At 41.4% G+C, this 24701-nt stretch overlaps 1 long non-coding RNA gene across 1 annotated transcript in view; it reads left to right on the top strand.

The window, feature by feature from the left end:
- Positions 1-18947: 18947 nt before the first annotated feature.
- The window catches only part of LOC126871006 (uncharacterized), a 37114-nt gene continuing 31360 nt past the window's right edge, over positions 18948-24701 (top strand). Inside the window, exon 1 of the long non-coding RNA XR_007691488.1 lies at positions 18948-19094. This is a non-coding gene — a long non-coding RNA (uncharacterized LOC126871006). The remainder of the gene's footprint in view (positions 19095-24701) is intronic.

Here is a 24701-nt window from a genome sequence, read left to right as displayed (position 1 = left end):
ATTGGTGTTCGAGATGGTTAAAAGTATCGATTAGCGATTTGAGAGAAACCTTGGACGAGTTAAAACCGTATGATTAAATATACAGATGATGTAAAATTTGCAAAATGGTTTTGGTCATTTTTTAGATAAATGTTGTGTAAATTTGTATAGTCAGAAATTGGTTGATCAACTTTCGACTAACAGCGAGAAATAATTTACACGTCTAACTTTATATTTTATATGGTAGAATATTTCCTACGGCCATATATTTAAAATACTGTACGGTAGAAAAGTTCATCTGCTAATTTACTTAATTATTGAAAAGTAATAAAATTGCCAATAATCCTCTGATATAGCACCAATATCGTCTAGAAAAATTAATATTCAAAATTATTCAATTATAAAAAATTATCAGTCGGTAACTAAGCTCCACTTCCTACATTGACGTTAAACAGGTTGCAGTCTCTAGGTGCACGGGCGCTACGCCTAACATACCGCACTCCATTAATTTCTTACCATCTTCCACGCCAAAGTATAAATTTCCCCATTGTGACCATAAATCATTCTCTACGCTAACTGAACCAGAAGAAGAACGAAAAGAAAAATTAATATTAATTAAATACCATAAAATTGGATCATCGCTCATTCGATTTTCGTTTCCAGGTCCGAGTCGTGCACGATTATCGAACCTCGATCTCCAAGACGTCACCAAGTGTATCTGTGCCGAGATATCCGGAAACGTTCGCGTCGATATCGACTCGGAGGTAGAGGCTGATCACGAATCGCGATCCTCCAGCCCGGAAATGACTCACACCATACGGATCGCGATGAGGCAGCACGATCGTACGGGCTGCAGGATCGACGACGGCGTAGAAACGGAAGGAAACGGAAGATCGAGGCCGGAAGCGGGCCGGAGAAACGTCCAAGCGAGGAAGGAGACAACCAAGGAGGACGAAGCTTGCAACGGTGTGAACGACGCCTTAGATTTCACGTTGAATTGCAGCAGCGTGCGACTGACGTGCCGTGACACGAGCCTCAGGACGGGGACACCCTGTGAAAAGCAACAGAGACCGGAAACGCGGAATTAATCTGCGCTGGTTTTGTCCGCGAATCGTTCAAATTTCATGCCCAGACAATGGAAGGTCGTTAATTGTTCCGCTGATTCAGAGAAAAATATTTCTGTTTCAAGCAATGAAACAATGTTGAAAAACTGTCGCTCCGGTGGAAAGTTAATTGAGAAGCATCTGATGTAACGGTAGTTTTCATCTTATATTTAGACGAATAGTTTCCAATCGGTGTGAACATTATTTGAGTAGTAATTGAGTAGCAATTTTTACTTTTGTATTTTTAATTATTTGTTCTCCTTAGTCCAAGACAAGAATGTTTCTGCTACACGAGGACCTTGTAATGAAGCCGTGTGAAAAAAGCTATTATGGGGATGGAAAGTTTTATTTTAGAAAGTTTTACATCGGGAAAAGTCTTCAAGGTTCTCCGAGTTTTAACGGTGTTTTCCTTTTAGACGATGGTTGTAATCTTTGGAGAATGGAAAATTTTAAATTTTGGATTTTAAACAGGTTTCTAAATTTTCATACTATCGCTTGATGAAGTTGAATAATGCGCTGTTTATTGGGAATCCATATATCACATAGGATGTGCTTAATTCGTAATAATCTCGAGGTCGGAAGTTCATGAATGCTATTTATCACGTAATTTAAATGTTGCAAATAAATCTTCGATCGGTACAAATATTTAAAAGCAAGAAAATCCGCACATTTGGCGTTTCTTGGAATTGAAGATATATTAAGACGATGCAATTGTTCGTATAGTATCATAAAAGACGTATGTAAATTCTTGGATATTACAAAAATCAGAGAAAACGTGGATAGAAGTATAATTTTTTGTGGTAGACAACCGATCAAAGATTTTCCTCGATATTACTGTTTAATAATATTTCATTAATATTTAATGATACTATAAAAAAAATAATTAATAAAAATTTACATAATTCAAACTTTGCTGCTTAAAAAAAAGTCTAAAGAAGGACACGCGCTATTTGTTTCATTATGTACCAATCTGCGGCACCCAGAGTAAACAGAGAATTGTAGCCGCGTGAATTCCAGCAGCGGCATAGTTTTTACCAAAGCGTGATCGTGATGGTTCGGTCTCGAGGCGGTGCTATCGAAACGTCGAATTACAGTGGCAGCGCGGCGGCCGAGCTGAAAGGAATTTGGCTGCGAAGGATCGATCCCTCATCGCGGGAACATCCGAATTAAAGGAATTCCAGTGCTACGATCGCGTCGATGCCATTAGACCTTCTATTCCTCTCGGTGAAAAAAGGCTTTTGGAGATCGCTGCGAAGGAAAGCTCGCCCGGCCCGAAGCCATGAATCTTTCGCGCGGCAATAAATCGCGAATCGTTGCCTCGATTTCCACGAAACTCGCACCGACGCGACGTGCACGCATACTCGCATACCCGTGTCCAGTTAGCCTATTAATTAGCTCGACTAATAAATCGCGACTGGCCCGAGGAACAAGACAGAGAGAACGCGTTAGTTGTCGTCCTTTTACGTGGAAGGAAGAAGATACTAAAAGGGATGTCGAGAAGAAGACGAAGATGAAGAAGAAGAAGAAGAAGACGGAGAAGACGAGGAAGAAGAAGAAGAAGAAGCAACGTACGAATTTCGTCTCGCGGTGGACCAGCACAAGAGATGAGAATCGTGAGTCTAGGCTGGCCCCTTGGAAGGCCAAGCCAGCCCAAACCGGGTGAGAGAAGTTGGCCGGCTTCTCTTCTCTTCGTCTCTCCTTTTCTCTTCTCTCCCGTGTCCTCTCTAGTATCCCCTTTCCATCGCTTTGAGCGCCTGGTCGCTGTTCCTCCTCGCATTTTTATTTTGTCTGTGCTGTGTGCGCTGCTCCTTCGTAGGGCGAAAATGGTTCATGGCCGTTTCTAACCGCCGATTTCGCCGCGAATCCTGCCAGGAGGATCGACCTCTGTTCTCCTTGCTTCTCCTTCCCCTGTTGTCTCTTCTTCTTTCGCTAGTAATTTGTTTTTCCCAGCTTTCCTTCGGTAGTCGTGCTCTTTATCAAGTTAATCGCGTCTTTTTCATTTTTTTTCTATTTCAACTAATAGAATGGTGCGTGACGTTATAAGAATTGGAAATAATCAAACGATAAAATATAGATTGTCAATGCGTTTGTTCGAATGGTCGAAGTTTCTATCGAGGTTATAGCTATCAAAGTTTACTTTTCGAGAATGAAGACTTCATGCGAAGGGATTCATTGTATAATTGGAAGAATAGGTTTGACGATGGTCTGAGAGCGAATAGAACAATGTTCGAAGACGAGCGATCAAGTTAAGTAGGTATTTCAGCAAGTACTTTCGTCGGTCCATAACCACGAGCGAGTAAAGAAGTAATGACAGCGATTCGATGAAGTAACCGGACACGAGGATGAACGAAAAGGAGGGACTTTAAAGGGAAAATAATGACGCGGGGGAACATTCGCTTATGACGTAGTAATTACGCGAATACAATGATTAAGCGAATTCTGGTTCTCGACGACTTTTTTACTTCCGTAATTTGACTACACAGAGGACGTACAACGAGCATAAAAGTGTTCATTATTCTTCCCTGCGATTCGATGAGGCATGAAACTATCTTCTATTAAGTCCGTATTTGGAGATTATGCAATTTTTCATATTTTCATATTTTTAAATCCAATGATTGTTCTCATAATTCAAGAGGAAAATTTCTTTCTGGTTTCTTTCGCTCAGTAATTTAGCTACGTAATTAGCGAAAGTTCTATATAGTGTCACAAGCTGGGAATTGCCAGAGCTAATTTTTCTTGCGTTGACGCAATTGTATGTCAAATTACAATCGTCGAATTCAACATGGAGCTACAAAGTGATAAAATCTCTAGAAGAAGATCGAAATAAATATTCCCTTTCTTGCCAGGATTCGTCCCTTTCTTCCTCGATTTACGTTTCTTCGTCGTCCTATCTCGCCGCCGTGTCCATTCCTTTTGCCTCATCCTTGAAATCGATTAGCGTGTTTACTCGATCGAGACGCGGCTGAGTAACGCGCGAACAGCGCGCCGGCCAAATACAATCGCGGACTTGCAAGACAAAGAGGACTTTGTTGCTCGCTGATGAGATCGCGACGCCTCCCCCTTTCTTCGCTTTTTTTTCTCTTCTCTTCGCTCATCGAGAATACGATTAGAAGAGTAGGAGAGATAGAACGAATACACGAGCAACATCGAGATAGAAAATTGATATGTTGATTGCCATGGAGAGTGGAGAAGAAAGAAAAATCGAAGATGTTCTGCTCGTTGTGTGTTCAACGATCGTTTCGAGCAACCATATGGATTTCCTCGATTCCTTCAATTTCTTCGATTCCTTGGAAATTATCGAACCCATCCGTTTTTATCCGACTAATGTTTTGGAGTACGAGCAACGTTGTAGATAACCCGGAGCATGTTGCTGATCGTAAAAGTCGATGATACTTGCTTGTTCAACGATTGGAGAGAAAATGTGAATAGGATTACGGAGTAGAGATTCGATAATAATGATAAACGATAATGAAACTTTGAGTACAAACATCTTCTGGCATAAATCTATTTTATGAATCGAAGTCGTAATCTATTAGATTGATTGGACAAGAATATTTTAATTCATACAGGAAGTTACGAGAGCAAATTAAGTATCAATGACAGACAACGAAAGCGGTTATATAGCATGACTTGTCGAAGAATCGAAGAATAACAAAGGGCACTGTTAACCAAGATAACGGTCCAATTAAAAAATTCAAGCGATATCTCGCGATTGAAACGCTGACACTTTTATCAGTATGGTTTCCTTCCATCATTTTGCTTTCTTGGATCCGATGTAGCTCTCTCCGTATCACGGGTCACGAATACTTCCAAGAAACCTAAGAACATCGTAACGATAGAAAGAATGCTCCATTTATCATGTTAAACTGTTGCATTGAAGCAATTTAGTACGTGCTGAATAGTCTTCTGAAAGATCTTTCAGTTGCACTGCAAATCCACTTTTAGAATTTTAAATCCCTCGTGTACCTTTCAATTACTCTTAAACCTTTCAATTCTTTGTTTTTTACCTTCGTATCTTTATATTTTCCACTCGATAAAATAATCTTCTGAACTTCTAAGCCTCGCAGATCTGCCATTTAAATTCCAATCGCGAGCGAAACCAAAATGGTCAAGATTTATTCGAAGAATTAAGACAAACTACGTAATCTTCGAACGTTCACTTTCCACGAATAATCCAAGTCACGTTTCACCGAACGCATCCCTAAATAAAAAGAGAGGTCCGGATTTTATCTGTCTCGTTATTAGAAACTAACGACGTTTCCTCGATCGGTTTTAATTCGACCGCAACGATCGCGATTCTACCGATCGAATAAAGTAGCTCCGTAGATTCCGGCCATAGCTTCAGCTCTCTCGAAACTTCTCTCTCTCTTTAGATCCGCGCCTCGTATCGAACTCTTTTCCTTTACGGGCCATTAGAATCGCCCGAAGCTCCAATAAAACCCGGCGAGATTGCGTTCACGGTTCCGCAGACGATCGAGAAAACGGCGAGTTCCGCGGGCCGACGTTCATTACCTCGATACGAAATTAAAGATCCGTTTGCAGCGTGTCGCGTTAACCGGTTCCAGGGTGCATTTCGCCTGACTGAAACGCTCCACGCGACGACACCGTCCGAAATTAAGATATCGAGCATATTCCGTCCCTTAAGTGGCATCTCTCGCTCGAACCAGCATTCGATTAGCCTCGACAGACCGATTAATTCCGCCGATTCGTTGAAACGTCCGTTTTTAACTGTGCCTCGTTCGATGTGAACAACCTTTTGCTCGGCAACATGTCCGATACTGTGTTCGTAACTACCGCGACTCGTTTTCCCGGATTGTAATTGCGAGATTTATTGCCCCCATGGAGTGTGACTCATTTAAGATGTGTAATACAGATTGTGGCATTAATAATAATCGGTATAATGCGAGTAGCTGTTTCGAACGACACGTGCGAGCTTATAGTCTTTATAGGTTGCAACTATTAGTGTATTTACAGTCGTCGGTATAATGCGAGCCATTGGGTAGTAGAACCGATCAATTCCATTTTTTTCTTTTAAACCACCCCATTAACTTCGATGGAGTTGGTCAGTTTAGTGTCTGTGATTTATACACCTATTAGCAAGTTAGTGTGTTGAATGTTATTTATTAAACGTTCAGGACCGGCTATCGTCTTAAACGATTATTCATCGAGCAATTCTTCAAACACAGATTCACTAACCCAGTCTTTCTTCTCGTTCATCATCCAGCAAAGGAGACAGAAATCGGCGAGGAGAGTAACTATCGCGTTTAGCGTAATCGCGTACAAAATGAACGTTCGCGCGCGTTCGCGTTTGGCAACGTTTAATTATCGGTCCGATACAATGGCCGGCCCGGTAACAGACGGGCCACCGCGGCAGTCGACCAAAAAGTCTATCATTAAAAACGAGCCCCGTTCTGGGTGAGAATAAAAGTACAAAGTATTTCGAACGAAGAAAAAAAAAAAGAAAACACCGCTAGGAAAAACAAAGAACAAGAAGAACAAGCTAGTAGAAGAAGCAGAAGAAGTGGACGTGGACGAAGAAGAAAAGAAAAGATGGACCATGCCGCGATACCTTAAAATGATCATCGCTTTAAAAGATCGGAGAACTGGTGGAGGGAGTAGAATAGAGGAGATAAAAGAAGTAGTAGGTATATCCTTGATGAGCGATCGTTATCACGATGAAAATGCAGTCTCGGATCGATCCACTGCAGTCGATTCCTCCCTGGCTTCTTTTATTAGACTGCCAATTTCATAGCGTCTTCTCGCTTCCTCTCTCATCTTTTACGTTACTATCGTCTCTATCGCGCTTTCACGTTTCCTCCCTTTGTCGTCCTCCCTTTCCACTCTGTGTCTGTTGTTCGTCGTCTACAGTTTGCCCGTTTCTTTCTTCCCGGTCTTCGTCTCGTTCATCTTTCACGTTCTCTCGCTTCTCCTACGCTTCCTTTTTCTTCGCTCGCACGAAATCTCGCCGATTCCACAGTGAAACGTGTATATACACTCGGGGACAGATTCTAATTTCAAGCAGAAGCTGTAACGAAATCTTCGAAACGGTAGTATCGGATTGTTAAAAAATTTCGTGGCGTTTTTAGTACGAACGTCGATCAAATAATGGGATGTCTGAACGGATACTGCTTTTGCTTGGATATTAAAAAGAATCAAGTAGAAACGCGAGAAATTCGTTAATAAAATTTGTACCTTCTGTCGGTGAGACAATAGGTACGAGATTTATTTATGGCTAATCGTAAATGTATTAGGTTGTCCGAAAAGTTTCTTTTGTTTTATCAGGAAATAGCACAACGTTTTTTGTTTTATATTATTTTGTCAAAATACGTACGATCCATTTCGTTCTGTCGAGATAAACACCGCGACATTTCACAGAGTTGGTATCACGTTTCTACGAAAGTGCACTGTTGTAAAAATCACGTTTGCGAAAGAAAGACACTTTTCGGACAACCTAATACTAACCGTCTTGTCTTTCTCTTTCATTCCTTGGCCAGAAATTCGGTTCTCCTGCATAACCATCCGCTTTCCAACGTTTATCTCGGCCGTGACGTCACACGGCGTAGCGCACATGTTCCGACATCGTCGGAAGAATCATTCGATTATGCAGAGTCGCGAGGGAATCGTGAATTTCACAGGGAGCTCCTTTGTCGCGTGCTCCAAAGCTCCGTTTTCTTCGCGATTGCCTCTCTTTTATTGGGGACCTTGATGGCTCGCAGCCGCGTTACATCGAACGGACACGTTCACCGGAAAAACAGCTTGAACGGAAGATAGCTGCTGAATGTGGAGAAGGAGATTGACAAAAAGGAGGAAAGTTGTAGTTTCTTTCACAAAGGGTGGAAAAGTTGTAGACTTTTTCAGTTTCTTCGCATAGTACGGCGGTTTTTCGAGTTTCGTTAAGAAACTGCGAATTTTACTTGATATTCCAAACAAAACGACTTAACAATTTCACTATATATTTATTGTAAATAAAGAGATTTTTTTATATCTGACAGAATTATATTTCTGGAGTGATCATTACGTTAATTTAAATTCGTACGTAAAACTTTTGAAATAAGTGTAAATTTTGCAACTGTGTTCCAAATTTCCAGAAATAAATTACAAATATAGAGAAACCGTATCTTCGTTAGAACTCAATTATGTGTAACGTGCAAGGCTTCGGCGAATTGCATCCTTGACAATTTGTTCGCTTCCGAGTTGCTTCTTTTCAGTGTAATTTATTTTAACCAGATCCGACCGCTCGGGAGAATTTCTGCAACTCAGACATCGTTTTTATATACAATATTCTTTTAAGGCGAAGAAGAAGGCGGGGGATTTCAATTTTCCTGTCACCGAGCCCCGTTCCATCAATCTCGAGAACCGTGGCATCGAAGTGGAAAACGAACTCGATGACTTCCCGGTAAGAAGGCGTCTCTCCGAGTTACGGACTCCTTTGTGCACCTATATTCGATGCCTTGAAACAAAAAAAAGAAAACCTACCACTTAACAAATTCTACTTGGAACTCGATGTTCCAAGTTTAAACAATTCTACCTTTCTTCTGCTATATTACTTTCGTACAAGAAGATTAAATTAGCTGTAACGATCCATTTTATACTCATAAAAATACTTCCATATTCTGGAGAGTCGTCATCTCCAACATTTTATATCGACGAAGCATAATTACGCAATTAAAACCAAAACGATTTGTTTAACTCGTCAAGAATCAACGTTGCTTTAATCCAACCTTTCGTCTTCACCTTTTTCTTTCTCCTTCCATTCGGACGCTACAACTGTATGAATCTTGAAGAAATTGAAGTATCCTATAGCATCACGATGAAATATTTCTCGCTAGATCATAGTTTGTATATTCCTTTTCGTGTATCGGATGTGTGACGGCCCTCTTGCGACGTATCTGTTATTTTAATACGTTTGTCGTGTCTTATCGCCCTCATTTTATTTGGTAAATACGTTTATGCAATCTCTGGAAATGATTTCACTGCTTGGACCCTGACGAGTTAATTAAAATTTCTTCGTTTGCAACATTATTTTCATAATTACCCAACGGCGTTCTGATGAACTCGGTGCAACAAAATATTATTCTCGAACGTCGAGTAAAAAATGATTGCCAGCTTTCATAACCAGTTCCCAAGGAGAAAAAACAGTCTCATCCGTCTTATTCGAGGAAATTGAGAGGATCGACATCCGAGCGGAATATCCAAGATCCTTCTGCTTGTTCGGGCTCGATCCGAAAGAAGACCGTCGAATATTCAATCCCGCGAGCAATTTCCATTCGTCCCGATGATTTCCCCGCCGAGATCGAGTTAATGAGAATATAATCTTAGTTGTGCGTGGTCTCGTTCGTTCCGTGCAGCCAATACTCTTGCCATTTTACATTCCGTGTCCTCGTTCGTTCCATCCGTTCTTCCCTCTGCGCTGCATCCGGTCCTTCCTTCCGCCAATTACTCTCGTCCCGACGTCGTCGACCGGAATTATCGTCGTCCCTAGAACGGATCCACCGACAGGACTTTTCCTGCCTTTTCCACCTCGCTCCTGGGCTTTGCCGATCTTGCCATTTTTCACGGATCTTCTCGCTATGTAGAAGAAGATCGTTCTCGTTTCAACCAGCTGCATAGGGTTTCGTCAGATTCAGAACAGGAAGAGTACGATGCCGCGATGGAACTTCGTACGTAATAAATCTGTTACCATAAGAGTGTGGATGTTTATGCAAATTTATATCCTTATGAACACGACTGAAGAAGCGGAGCCTAGATAGAGATTTGTTTCATCTACAAAATGTTATAACGAGCGCTGTACCTACTTTGCATATTTCATGCATGTTTGCGTATTATGTGAATTCACGCGTACCTTTGCGCCTTGCACAATTTTTCATCATTGCAATCTAATTATTGTTTGCCATGCTAGGCATAATAAGTCTACGAAAGGAATCACGATATGTTTCGGTGGTTATTCAAAATTTCCTCGACTGTCCAAATCCACTTTACGCGGTACGACGAGCTGATAGTCGCGCGAGGTCTTTAATTAAGAGACAAACTAATCGACTTTCGCGCAGACGAACGCACACACCGTGGCAAACGACGTCTCGACGCCATCGTCGAATTTTATTATTGTCGCCAATTGACATACAATTCGAAAGACGTTGCCGATTATTAAACGGTGCATCATGGTCGTACAATGGCCCACCGACGACCGCACAGGAAGGCTTCTATCACCGTTGATTTAGCTTCATTACGATTTTTATTAATAATTTCACTAATTGCCCGGTTTGCCGAATTAATTGGCCGCGTCTGGGAACCGTGCAACGTACGTTTCCGTCTTTTAAAGTATGCTGCACTTACGCGATCATTAAAATCTAATAACATTTCTTCGTGATCGAGTCTGGTATCTGAAATTTTCCATTTACATAGATCGGCCTTGTTTAAGTTTAGAGAATAATCGAATTGTGACTCTCGACATTAAACGAGATGTTGCATAAGCTGTGTCAAGTTCTTGTTGCTTGTAAAGCACCAGTCATCGTTTCTAAGAAACTCTGTTACGAATATTATCTCTAAGATGTAGAGTTACTTAGGCTCCAGCTGGCAGCTGTATAATTTAATCTTGATTGTGAGATGTTTTTGAGAATTAATTTTCTTATAACGAAGAGACGACTGTGTCACGCATTTTGGAACCAAATACCGTAATTCTTTTTTCTGTAAAAAAAAAATAAATAGAAAAATTCATTTTTATCTTGTATAATATCTGCTGCACATCGAGCTTTATTTATTCATTGATGTAGCGTTTAGTCCTGCACTATCATTTAATAATCTATTTAATAAATTACGGTTCCTTCCATACTGTAAATAGATTACTTCAAAATGATTATAAATAGTTAACTTTAATTTTAGCTTCACTGCTATAAGAATATCTCCTCAGCAGTGACTAACAATTAAAAATAATGTAAACTTCATACGGCTAAATTGTTTAAAATAATATAAATTTACGTAATAACAGTAACAGTAAGGTAACAACTTCGGAGAAAAATTTGTTGACAAATCCATCTATCGTTGGTTATACACTTTAGGGAACACTCACGATCAAGCAGCTGCAACGAAATCGATGGAATGCCGTTCTCCAGGTTGCACCAGAACTTGGCTGGTAACCCGGCTCGATCAACGCACCGATAAAGCACGTCGCTGCGGTGGCTAAAATAAACCTTTGTCATTTTTTTTATTCGCACTAAATTAATCACCGCCGACCGGGAAATATTTCACCGCAATGCGAGATGTTTTATTATAAGATAACGACGAACGGTCGAAACGCGGCCCCCTCGGGAATATTCCAAATTAACTGATTTGATAAACGAGTCGCGTCCATTGATATACTGTTATTCGTTAAAACGCTCGAAACCAGAAAGCTGGAGAAAATTTATGCACAGAAATAAGAAGGTAAATGTTCCAAGACAAACATTCGCACATGGTATAAATAGTACCGATTTTTTAAGACCTTACGTTTTCAGCAATTACGGCCATATTTTTACTTTTATTATAAAACACAAAATTATTGTCGGATTAAACATGGTATAAATTATCAAGAATCTCTCGAAAGAAAAATAATTGCACTGTCAAACGACGAAGCCTCGAAACTTAGTTTTTCAGACAATACGATTCATCGTTGTGAATCTTGCAGATGAGTAGACATTTTTAAGTTTCGTTTCACTTTCGCTAGATAAGAAAAGAAAACATCTGTCGTGATGCTTGAACTAAACGCTTCGATCTGCTCAGTTCACACTACGAATCATCGATAAGACTCATCTTTTCGAACTCTAGAATCAATGAACCATTAACAACTCGTCAATTCACCAAACAGAGCTCAACACAAACGAAGTATCTTGAAAAAAAAAAAACCATGAATAACTCTCTTTCACTTCAAATCAGCGAGAAGAAACCACTTCTATCGTCCAAACTCTTTTTTTTCTCTCTTTCTCTCTCTCTCAAAACTACCCCCCACTCAAAGCCTGAGAAACTAAGAACAGAAACTCGATTATAACGATGAGGCGAATCGATCGACTCGAGCCTTCCTCGATTCCAGCGTCTGATTACGATCCCTCGATGTCAGCGGCGCGCGAAACAACGCGCAGGGATCGCAGGAATGTCGCTTAATCGCGACGGAAGGAATGATCGAAGTAAGACGTCGATGGGGTGGCGACGGGTCGTAATTCGATTTGCGAATTGCTCGTTCGACGACGAGGTTCTCTCGGCCACGGTTGATGCCTCAACAAGTTGTATACATGTAATCTGACCCAGATCCTGGGGTCTAAGTGAGGTCTAACACGAGGGAGAAAAGGGAAAGAGGAGGCGGAGGAGGAGAAGAAGGAGGATGAGACGGAGGAGGAGGACGAAAGAGACGAAGGAAGGAGGACCGGAGGGTTCTTCGGAAGCAGACAAACAAAATATAACAGCGCGAGTTACAAGGAAGGATCCCGAGGAGATGAAGGGTCTCTGACTATCTCTCGCTCTCTCGTTCCAGCGATCTCCTTGAAGAAGGAGAAGGAGAAAGGGTGTACCCTCTTGAAGCATGAATGGATTACGAAGAGCCGTGTTCATTCATTCGCTCCTTAGCGGCCTAGAAACCCACAAAAAGTGTATCTCTCGAAGCAACGGTGGCGTACCAGTGGCGTAGACCATGATCGCGGCCCTCTGGCTACCAGGCTGTCTTTTTGCTCGTAGCTGTGACTTTGCCCTGTTTGCGGAACGCTCACCCCGCCCCGGGGATAGTAATTGGGATGTTGTTAAATCGTTACGTGGGAAACGGTGGATGCGCTTCCCTTTTCGACGACCGGCAGCCTTGTAGCGGCTCTCTGTTTGACGAACCGGCTCGAATTGTCGTTTTCGTGGTTTGCACCGGATCGGGAACTCGTTCGTTGACGGTCAGCTGACAGGAAATGAGGATAGTTCTTGCAGCTTCTTAGTTTAGCGTGGAGCGGTGTTTATGGTTGTTGCGTTGCTCTCGTTTTTCTTCCCTTCTCTAAGTATTTTCTATTCTTATAAACTTCCTTTAAATTACGAATATTTTCAAGATAAAATGTTAGAAGAATCGAGAAGTAACCTGTTTCACGATTGCATATATCGTAATTAATAGAGATCAGATTAAACGTGAGGATATATTTCGCTCGATAAAGATAAAAGAGAGAATGAAAAGGTAAAGATTAAATCAGCAAGGGGATATTACGATACCTGAGTACCGGGCCTCTCGAATCCGTTACACGCGCGAGAACAGAAAGGATGATAAAGATTCGACTGCAAGGCCGAGATACTATTGAAGCCCGTTGACCCAGGTCGGTTTCCACCGGAGGCTGAAGTCGTGGGATTATATTCATGGCGCTTCGTCAATCTTAACCCGGCCTTGATTCGTCCATCAATCCATTTCTTTCGAAAGGAGCAACTCGTGAATTACTCAAAGTAGATTGTGAAATATTTGCATGCAATGGTAAAGTAGATTACTTATTTATTAACTTGTACACTGACACGTTTCAACTTTCGTATAAATATGTCAAACATTATTAATATTATCTTGTTGCATTGTAAAATGCATGTAATTATCAAGCAACGAGTTTCTTTTTTAATGTTATACATGAAATATGATTTTAAAATCGTAATTAGACTAAAAGTCGAAGAGGAAACTGAAAATTATTAACGAAGAGTAAGAATTTTAATCGTATAGAATCGTGATATTCGAACTGATTTTGGCAAATCCCATATATCAGGTTTTCACATATTCTTTGTAGATAAAGAGACATTTTGACATATTACGTGAACGAGATTGAATTTTCTTTTCATAGGAGAATAGAAATACGTCTGAAGATTGGGGTCTACCCAGAGGAAATCATTCTTGAACCGTTAAATCATTTCCGGTTGGCGCCGATTTCTTGAGATTCTACAAGTAGGCTTCGCCATTTCCATTCACAATACGAACACACAACTTTCTTAAATCTTATTTCCGAGAAATTTCTACTACATCGAATATTCCGAATTATGTCTATTCACTGTTTGTCAAATATATATTAATTTTCTTTCTATAATTATAATAACCTTCCGTCTATCTTTTAAACTTTTTTTTGTCCATTACCGTGTAAGAGTTGAAAAGATATCGATCTATAATAGAACGCGAAACGAAATCAAAGCGAACAGAGAAGCAAATATCGATCGTCGAATAAGTAGGAAGGTTTAACGAGATATCGTTAGGTTAGAAGGGAAGTGGAAGCCACGAGTTTGACCGACCTTTCTCAAACTTAGAGACCCATTGAGGAAGGAGGGCAAAGGTCTTTTAATGGAGACGGGAACAGAGAAAGACGGAAGGAAGAGATGGAAGTAAGAGACAAGATTTTGCGAAGGGTCGTTTGCTTTTTGCTCGTCTGAGATGTCGCCGGCAAATGTGCGAAGAAGCCATCTCTTCTCGCGCCGTTTTGCGCCTAATTGAAAGCGACAGTGACCCACTTATACCACCTATGCCACAGATTCTTTTTCTTCCTGCGACGGCGGACGTGCCGATCGTAAAAACTCGGCAACGACGACCTAACGGCTATTATTCGTTGTGTTCGGCGACAGACCGCCTCACGAACCGTTTCACGATTTCTCCAACGATTAGAAGAAACTACGAATTTCAGCCTACAGCCAGTTACAGAAGTCGATATATACCCTTCGAACTTGAAATATAAAAAAGTATAAAAAAAATATAAAAAATAAAATATTTTCGATTTTCTTTGGTAATTCGAACGCAAGAAATCGCTGCACGTAGACTTTTTAAACTGATTATATATGTAATTTAACAATTCGAAGAATTATAGAACGAAGGATGTACCATTGAATTAAAAAAAATAGCGAGGTAGAAAAATGGACGCTGATTGATCAGCTGCTTGAACTTTAGAACTTTCATTTATTGCATTTATAAAAAAAAGAATTCATAATTGCTGTAATGATATCCAAGCTACTATGATGTCATGGAATTGCTAAATGTTAAATGTAAAATCTTTTATGCTGAACAAAATTAGCGATGATGCAATATCGTGATTAATTGCAATTGTTTGCAGCTTTCTACCATCGAAAGATATACGTGGTCGTTTTTTCTCTGGCAAAACGCGAAGGAAAGATTTACAAACACGAAACGCAGTTTCGGATAAAACCTCGGATGAAATACAACTGTGAGTAGTAGTAGATACTCTCTGAAACGTCTAGCCTTTGGTCAGCAAAGCCGCAAATGGAGTCGATTTCTCTGAAACCGCAGTAAGAACGACTGCTATTGACATTACACCTATCCTAACACTTCAATTATTAGCGCTTCAAACGTTTATCTGCTCATATCCCCTTGAATGAAGGTATTACAATTGGACTAACGGACCGAACATAGCATTATTAAACGTAAAAAGGAATCTAACGATCCTTCGCATTAGCTTCATTTAAGGCGATTATGCGATACACGATTAATTCGTCTCCTCCTCTTCGCTTACGTAACCACGTACATATACGAGTTGTCTATAACGTATAATGTTGCAAGCTTCGATCTGTTTGATCTGGATTCAGAAATTTATCTTAAAACTTATATTTAGAGCTCCTCTTCTACGATATATTCTAGATAGATTTACATATATAGATTCGACAGTTTGTTTCCATAATTATCAGAACTATTTCGTATATTCGACTTTTAGAATTTATTGCTTCTCTAAGGAAGAAATTCTTTACGTTTCTCCGAGGTTAGAATTCCACAAATTTTTCGATCAGAAGACCACTTATGCACTCCGTGTCACCTATTTTCGATTCTTGTTACACACAAAATCATCTCCCCTGAATACTCGCGTTTATCGTAATCTGATGGAAGAACGTTGGTTTCTAGTTTCCGGGAAAGAAGATGCCCGGTCCTGTTCCGCAACGTGGCAAGGGATGGAATCGTCTCGTGATCCAACGGACGATGTATCCGCGTACACGTCCCGGGGTAATTACTATCGGCCGGATAGGAAGAACGCTCGGTGGCCGTGCAAGCCAGGATCCGCGCTGACTTATTATTTCTTAGTGATTTTCTGAATTGCGCCGGCCACGAACGCGAGCAATGTCTTCGTGACGTAAACGAGATAATGGCGAGCTCTGCTCGCATACCCACGATGTAGACATAATGACGACGCCGGCTATGGGATTATAGTTCGGCCAGCAACTCTCAACCGCTCGTTCGACATCGTCTCTTTTAAAAGAACGACGATAGTGAAGTCGCGCTGAACGCGCATGGTCTCGTTTCCCCTTGGGGCAATTTCGCGCGTTTGCCAGAGATACACGAATTCAGATACGCGCCGTCGGCAATTAGTCCGTCTAGCGAGATTACAACTGCGATCAAATTGAATCGGGACCTCGGCAATTATGGCAAATATAATAAGCGCGCTCGCGGCCGCCACGACCGGCCGTAATTACACCAAGAGAACGGGCCACTCCGTTCTTTTGTTATCTCAATTTTCAGTTACGCGCTGCTTCGATTCCGCTACGAACTCCTCTTGTCTGTTGCTGTCTAGACGATTTCGCGGGCCACGGAACTCGTGACCACGGTAAAATGGCGTTAGGTTCTCGTTACGGTGGGCATGCGTTTTCTGACCAACTAACGTTCTCACGAATAGACCGATTACTAGAAATTTTAATAACGAACGTTTTAAAAAATAAAAATTGTTGACGCCACGTTTGGTGACTCGTGGCACCCTCGATACATTGGCACACAACTTGAGCCTCGAAGTTCGTAAACTAAATATCGCTTCTTGTATAGTAAACGATCGATCGTCTAAAATAAATAAGAAAAATTCTCGCAATTGCCACGTTCTTCTTATACGACCCTTCGATATAACTTCCTTTGTGTACGGTCCAGGAAGCAGTAAACACAGTTCCCCCGAAAGGAAACGTATCTTTAAAAGATCACGAATGCTCGACGATTCCATCGATAAGCCGTGGTCGTTTCGTGAGCAGAGCTAACACGAGACCGTGGAAGCAAAAGGTGGTAACGGGGAGGGTTGGCACCGAAAGACACACGAACTTGGGAAAAAGATAAGTACCTGTCGGGCATAACTTTCCTCTTTGGTCCGCCATTAGAGCAATTTGAACGTCTCTTCGGAGCCGCAGCGGCAAAAAAAGCCGATGAGTCGTTGCGCTAGACTGAAGAATGATCGGAGAGGCGCCGAACCGCTTTTCCCTCTTCCTCTCTGACTTTCAATCTTACACTCTTTCGACTATCTTCCTTCCTCTTGCTCGTCCTGCAGTCACGTATCCTTACTCGTCTCTCACACCTGAAAAACTTTCTTCTTCTCTGTCTAGCCAAGAACAAACTCCTTAACTCTATCTCTATTTTCTACCATCTTCTTCGTCCCTCGTTGGTCCAGCTCGCTCTTACAGGACTCGTTAGATTCACCCGGGGATTATGTTTCGTGCTATTATAGCTCTCTCCGGCGAGGAACACCCGCGCTTCTTCTCTCCGTTCTCTTCTCGCTTCTGTTCACCGTCTTTCTTCTTCCTTTCTCTTCTGGTTGTTTCTCCTCCTTCGATCCCCACTGGTACGCAAGACATCGTCGTTTCTTCTGCCCACGAGGAGGCCCGGCGGCGCTGATTGATAAAATAGTTGGCTCGTCAGTGCTGAGTGCCGAATAATTGGTTTGTCAGTCAAAGGTGATCGCGTGAAAGGATAATGCTTGTCAACGGGAACGGCCGCGACACGCGTAGTGCGCCGCTTTTTCGTCCTCACCACGCCAAAGGTGATCTTCAACCATGGAAAACGTACAGCCAAAAACGATGCCTTGCTCGGTATACCAATTGATCGCTCAAGGTCCTCTCTCCTATCGTCGGATACGAGTGATTCACTCTTTTGTCGCCGTGATTCAATTTTACATACTATGCTGCACCTTTTGCAAAACGTGTAGTCGTTGGTTCGTGTTCTGCATCTTTCAAGAAAATAACGAGGCAGAGTAGACATTTGTCAAATTGCGCGGTGGAACATGTTCTTTAACTATATTCAACTGTTAATTACGAACGTGCTATCGATACAGTTTGATCGGGAAAATTCTGCTGTCGGATTTTGTTTGAACTAAAGAAACTTACGCGGGTAACTAGTTCGTTCCTCGAAAATCGAACGCTAATCGTAGCAAAATTAGAATTTTCACGGAGAATAGAGCTGGTCGAACTTCTGTGAAACTAATACACGGAATTGTCTGCCCTTCGACGAGTTCAGATAGATAAAGTTTCAGCGTATAAACTGTCCTTAACGCGGTTTAGCGATCGATGACTCATTGGATTCGATAAAAAGAACAGCGACAAATTAAAAGTTGAAGAAGTCAATAAACGAACAGTTCAGAGCTATATCGACCGACAAAGTAACCGGAGGGTGTACATCATCGTTCAGCCAGGTCCGAGCGGCGTCATACTTTCTCACGAAATCATTTTTAACATTCTCGAAGCGGTGACACCGCGTAGAGGAGAAGGGAGAACAGAGAGAGAGAGAGAGAGAGAGAGGAAAATGGAATGGGGTATCTCGGCGATTTTGAGCAGTACAAACATCAATTTCGGTCCTGGGGGCGTGCAACACGGGACGCAAAAAGAAAATCTCGAAACGGACGTAGATCTCTACGTGGGATCAGGTATATCCTGGAACAGGCCAGCAGCTATCCGTCTCGGTCCCTCTGCAGAATGTTAGAAGATATATTATACTCGAAGAGGGTGGTAACACTTGTTTGATTCAATTCCAGGAACAAGCTCCGAGGCGCCCGTTCAATTTTTCTTCCGCCAAGGGAACTCCCGCCTCTTCTACTTGCGTACGCGTATATATGTATGATGTCTATGCATGTGTGTATACGCGCGTACACACCGCCATCCCCATAGCTCACGACACGGATTCGAGGTCATTACAGAAATGTGATAAGAATATGATGTCCGCTATATAAATCTCTTGGCAATTGATCGACCTTGATTGCAGGGAATAACCATTTTTCTTCGTTGCGTCCGAGGCGCTTCTGGGTGAGTAGTATGGTTTATTGAAGGGTTTCGCTTCGTGTTTGGACTGTTTAATACGTTTACTGTGTAGGATGTGGATCCAAGATCGTATTACGTAGTACTTTTAGATACATATGTGTACAATATTGACTCGAATACAGGATTTTCGTTAGTTATTAATTCATCGGTTAACTCCTATGTAATTCTTCTTCCATCGACATACAATTATAACTAAACTAAAAATCTATTATAGCTTCGATTCAATTAAAGGTTAATTATTATATCTAATTAAACGTTGCTTATAATTTCGAGCGGAATTCTTCGTGACCAAATATCGGAAACAATGGGACAAAGCTTCGGAGATAAGCGAGTCCCGCGTTATTGCACTCGAACCGATTGGAGTTTGAATTACCAGGGTCAATAGACGGTCGATGCAACCTGTTGCGATAAAGTTGTTCCGGCGTTCAGATCGAGTCGAACGAGGACGCCAGTTGAACGAGGTCACAAGGAATAAAGTTGTCGAGACACAACCTCAGGAACACGATTCCTTCATATGATCTCGCACGACTCGAGACATCTTGCACAAAAAAAGACCAAGGAAAAAAAAGGAAGGAAAAAGAAAAAAGAAGAAAAAAAGGACAAAATAAAGAAAAAAAGCAATCCAAATAAAAGAATGAAAAGGAACGGCCATAGAAGCAGATCAATGGGTCAACCTGTCGCAATAAAAATCTCGTGGCTACCTGAGTAAAGCGAAGTAACGGGGTAGGTGGCAGTTTAACCATCGTGTTCAGGATCGTCGGTGGCATAATCAGGATGCTAGAGTAGCGCTACCTGGATGTCGGTGATGGCGGGGGCTGAAAGGAGCGCCATCGAGGAAGGAAGGAAGAGAAGGAACGCGCGTGATGTCCGCAAGAAAGCGAGGTAAAAGGTGTCGCGGTAGGCCTGCCGCATGCGGGCACGCGTTAGAATCCGATTGTGTCCCGGAAGGGAAGAAGAAGAAGAAGAAGAAGAAGAAGAAGGGCAGGAAAAAAAAGGAGGCAAGTGGAAGAACTGCGGCCTCGGAGACGGAGATGGAAAAAAGGGCAGTGGGTAGGAAAGGAGAAGAAAACGGAACGGGTGGCCGGCTAAACGAACCCTTCCTCCCAACTCGACCAGCCCCGCTGGACTTTAATTCCTGCTATTATTGAAATACGTGGCCGCCACGTGCCACGGGGCGACTGCTCTTTCCTTCCTACCGTTTCAGCCCACAGCGTCAAGGGAGAGTTCTGCACGCGAAAATCGGAACGCGCACACACGGTTGGAATGTGACTTGCCGCTCGAGGTATACGTATACCTGAGACCCCCTGGATGCTCTTCCTCGAGGATAAACTTTCTTCGTTGCTACTCGTCTTACCGGATAACGTCTTATAGGCACCATTGAATTACATGTAAATGTTTCCGTGTGTAGTTGTAAAGATATAGATACAGACTTACGAAATATAATATATTTTACTAATATATTATACGAATATATTATACGCGAAACATTTTGAAATTTCTGATTTTGAAAATAACTTTTATCAAATAAATTAGTCTATGGTATTCTAAACAGTCTGAGCGTTCGATATTACGCGTATAATTATTATCGTGAAATTAAAATTATGTAATAACTGAGTGGAACGGTTGCTGCACGGTTGATAGCGTTCCTGTTGCAATTCATTTTTGTGTCATTGACGCGATAAATTTCTATAGTGGACGGTTCTAATGTACGCTAGTATATTAGTTGATTTTTATACTGACCTATAAAATTTGTATAATACAGGTAATTGGAGCTTGATGGTATTTTAAACAGTCTCTGTGTTTGGTATTAAGTACAATTATGACCGTGAAATCAGCTAAAATTATGTAATTATCGTGTTAAACCGTTGCAACGTTGATACAAAAAACAGGGCAAGTAGAAGAAAACACAGTAAAGTAGAATGTAATTGCACAGCTCTGCCGGAACTCGACAAGATAATCCAGTTGGTAAACGGCCGAGGTGCATTAAAGTTTCAACCGCGCTTTCGGCCTATCCGTCGATAACGATAATGACAAACATTATCACGGAAGTTTATCAATGCAAACACGCGTCGCCGCAAACACTAGATTAGATTCCCTTCACAAGCAAATTTAACGTTCCTACTGATAAAAAAAAAGGGAGAGAAACAAGTCGAGAAAAAAAAAAGGGAAAAAGGGAGGAAAGAAAAAAGAAAATACGATAAAAAAATCCAGATAATCACTCGTTCAGCGAGCACAAAAAATTCTATCGTCACGACGAACCTGCTGATTACTTTAATCACCGAGAGAAAAAATGCTCTAAATGCTTTACAGTATGTACGATATAATCGCAATTTATAGTGTGATCGCACACACGATCGTTTGCTTGGTTGTGTGCGCCCATTTAGCGAGTGCAACTGCAGATCACTGATAAACACGAACCTGCCATAGCTCGGTGTCATAATATTACAGTCATTATGGTAACAACGTTTTCCTCGCAGCATCGTATGCCAGGATACTTATGCATCGTGATCTGCCATCTCGTCTGGTATATAAACGGTCGTGAAGATCATTGTGCAAGCCAGACAACAGATTTGCACTGTAACGTTAACTCGCGGCAATCGATAGTTCCTTAATGCCGGTGTCGTACTTACGGCGTGTCATTCACGAATAACCACGTTTGTTGTTATTAATCAACGTTTAACGCTGCTCTTCGAGTAGATAAAAAAAAAAATAGATATTTTTATAATTGATTTAATTTAATACATGATGTAGATTTATTATTCGATGCATTATTCGCATCGTTAACCATTTCCTATCTTTCATTCGCCACTTGTTAGATGGATTATGTGCAATGAATAAAAATGCAACATCATTGTTAGTATTATTATCTAACGTTCTTTAGATTCTCACGTTTGTCATCGTAAATATCACAACGAAGGATTCATTAAAGGAATTCATTACACCTGTTAAGTATCGCGCCATTGTCTTGCCGAGCTGGCTCGTGAATAATACACCGATGACGCCATAAACGACAGTTTATGATGTATCAGTTAATAGTCTTCTCCTAGAAGGGCACTTAGCCAGGGTACTTGTAGTCGAGTGGCCGGCGCCCATATATTTTATTCATGAATCACGAGGAACACCCCACGATTAGGCAGGATACTCGTGGAATCGGTTCCTCCTTGTAATCCGTAACGACGTGTTTATGCCGTCGTCGTAGGCGAAACTTTCGCACGATTTCTCGGGAAAGATCTCCTCCTGTCTTTCTTCTTCCATCATGTCCCCCTCTTGCCCCTCTCTTTCTCTTTCTTTCATCGATTTTTCGCTTTTTTCTTCCGTGAACCTCGATCCACGATGAACGATAAGGTTGAATTTACAACAAGGATATCAAGACTCATCCTCGCGAGCAGTATTTTTTGAGACGTTGCCCCATCAGCTCATTCCTACCACGAGAGTTTTTATATTCACCATAAAATTCAACGCATTCGTTGGTTAAAGTAATTCTACAATTATAGGACTGCCTTGATAGTCAGCAATTTTATAGATAATTTGTGCACCGTCCTTGACTTTCGTGTGTCAGAATTATACCGATATTATATTGTTACAGCAAGACCATTTTGCACGATAATTTACTGATTAACGATATCAACGATGATGTTAAATAAAATTTAAATAAAACGTTATTAACTTCTTGTGAAAACTGTTCCTCGTTTCTCGACTGCTTCTGAAATTTATAATAATAATTGCTGCAGCATCTGTCCGTTTACACGAAAAATCAAGAAACTTCTAATCAAAGGTTACGGTTCCCAAGCGAAAGGAGGTTCGATGAAACGCACGACAGCTAAATACGCGAATGGAAATCTGCAAGTTCACGTCGATACATGATCACGTTTCGGTCCCGTCTCGATCTGCTACGAAGTCTCTTTCTAATGACTATCTGGCCGCCGATGCATCTGTTGAACGGTAAATTACACGTGTCAGCCAATATTTCGTTATTATCGTGACAGGCGAACTGACGTACACGGCTTTACAAAGTAAGTGAGAATAACAATGATTAATATTCGTAACAACCTAACGACAAGGGTTACACGCGTGTGTACGTACGGTGCACGTGGTATTAATTGTTGCATGAAGCAAATGGTATAGCTGCAGAGCCAGTTACACCGTTCGAAGGATAAGGTAAACATCCTGACGTCCTGCTATTGCTATTACCCGACCCTGGTACTATTATTATCTTCACGATAACATGTAATGAATGAGAGAAAACGAGCGCGCCATTATCGATAATTTTCCCTCAGGTGCATCGTATCCTTAATGTCCCTGCTTAGGCGGTTTTCTAATATCCACGTAAACCACCAGGCCCTCGGAGCGTCTCGAAAATGAAATTATCGCATGGCCAGCCATCATGGCGATCCTTAAATATTCCTTCGTTCGCTGGTAAATCGTAGGTGGCTTGACGAGGGTTTTCTTGATCACGCGACAACGTTGTCACGATCATTGATGGATCTCCATCGATGGAATAATCACGATACTTTGAATCTATTTGAATTTCGTTTCGAGTCTCCTCGCGTGTTTAAAATATTACTGATGGAAGGAGGCTCCTTTGACGTGCAGTTTAACATTTTCGACTTTCTTGACCCTTTTTAATGAAAGGTAGTTGAGGCTGATTCGCGTTTATACGTGGAACACATATCAATATATTTATTAATTTCACCGTGTGAATCAATTTTGATAACGAGAGCCAGCCGCGTGTTAGAAAGCAACACGATATCTACTTCGATGTAATTTCAATAGCGATTAAAGCCACAATCTGAAATCTAAAACTGGTTCTCCTTTCAATTAGTCGCAATCCCATTAACGAGACCGCGACATTATTCCAACTGCAGGTTTGTCATAATAGCCGTGTATAAGCTTTTAAAACGATCCCGCGCTTAATTTTATAGGCGCTTCAGTCGCCAACTCTGCTCGAAACGTGCATTTACAATTGTGAAATTAATACATAAACAGAGACCCTTTATATTATCCTGATTTATAGTCACGTTACTGGCTGCGCCTTCGAAGGAAACATTAAACGGATTAAGTGGAGTCTTTTTAACAGCGAACGAACACATTTTATCACATTAACAAAGTTGCTTATAGCAATAAATTTATACGAGAAAAAATTGTTTTCAAGAATCGTAATAATTTCTCGTGCTATTCATAAATTTTTCAATCTGTATCGTAAATGACATTCTTTATGGACCAATACCGGTCAGTAAGCACAGAAAGTCAGCGATCTGTCAGGTAAAACGACATCGATGAAGCACGAAATATTTGTTAAGTCAATCGTTAAATCGATATTCCACGATCGTTCGGCTTTCGTCCCGATAATACCAAAATTCGCTGTAATCGTTTCACGATTCGTTCGCGTCCATGCAAACATCGAACGTTCCGACCAAAACTTTCGAAAGTACTCCATAAACACTAGAAGAGAAGGGTTAATCGTACGAAAGAGATGGAAAAAAGGGTTAGGAAGGCTAACGGGATCTTCGGCCACGGGACTCGGTTTCGGCTCACTCCCACGATGTGGGACCGTGATCCACGTTGCAAGCACCATAACGGGCGCCATTCAAGAAAATAGTGAAC

The sequence above is a fragment of the Bombus huntii genome, chromosome 11 (assembly GCF_024542735.1).
Source record: "Bombus huntii isolate Logan2020A chromosome 11, iyBomHunt1.1, whole genome shotgun sequence".
NCBI classification, from domain to species: domain Eukaryota; kingdom Metazoa; phylum Arthropoda; class Insecta; order Hymenoptera; family Apidae; genus Bombus; species Bombus huntii.
Note: the sequence above shows the minus strand (reverse complement) of the source record. Positions and strands in the feature narration are given on the sequence as shown.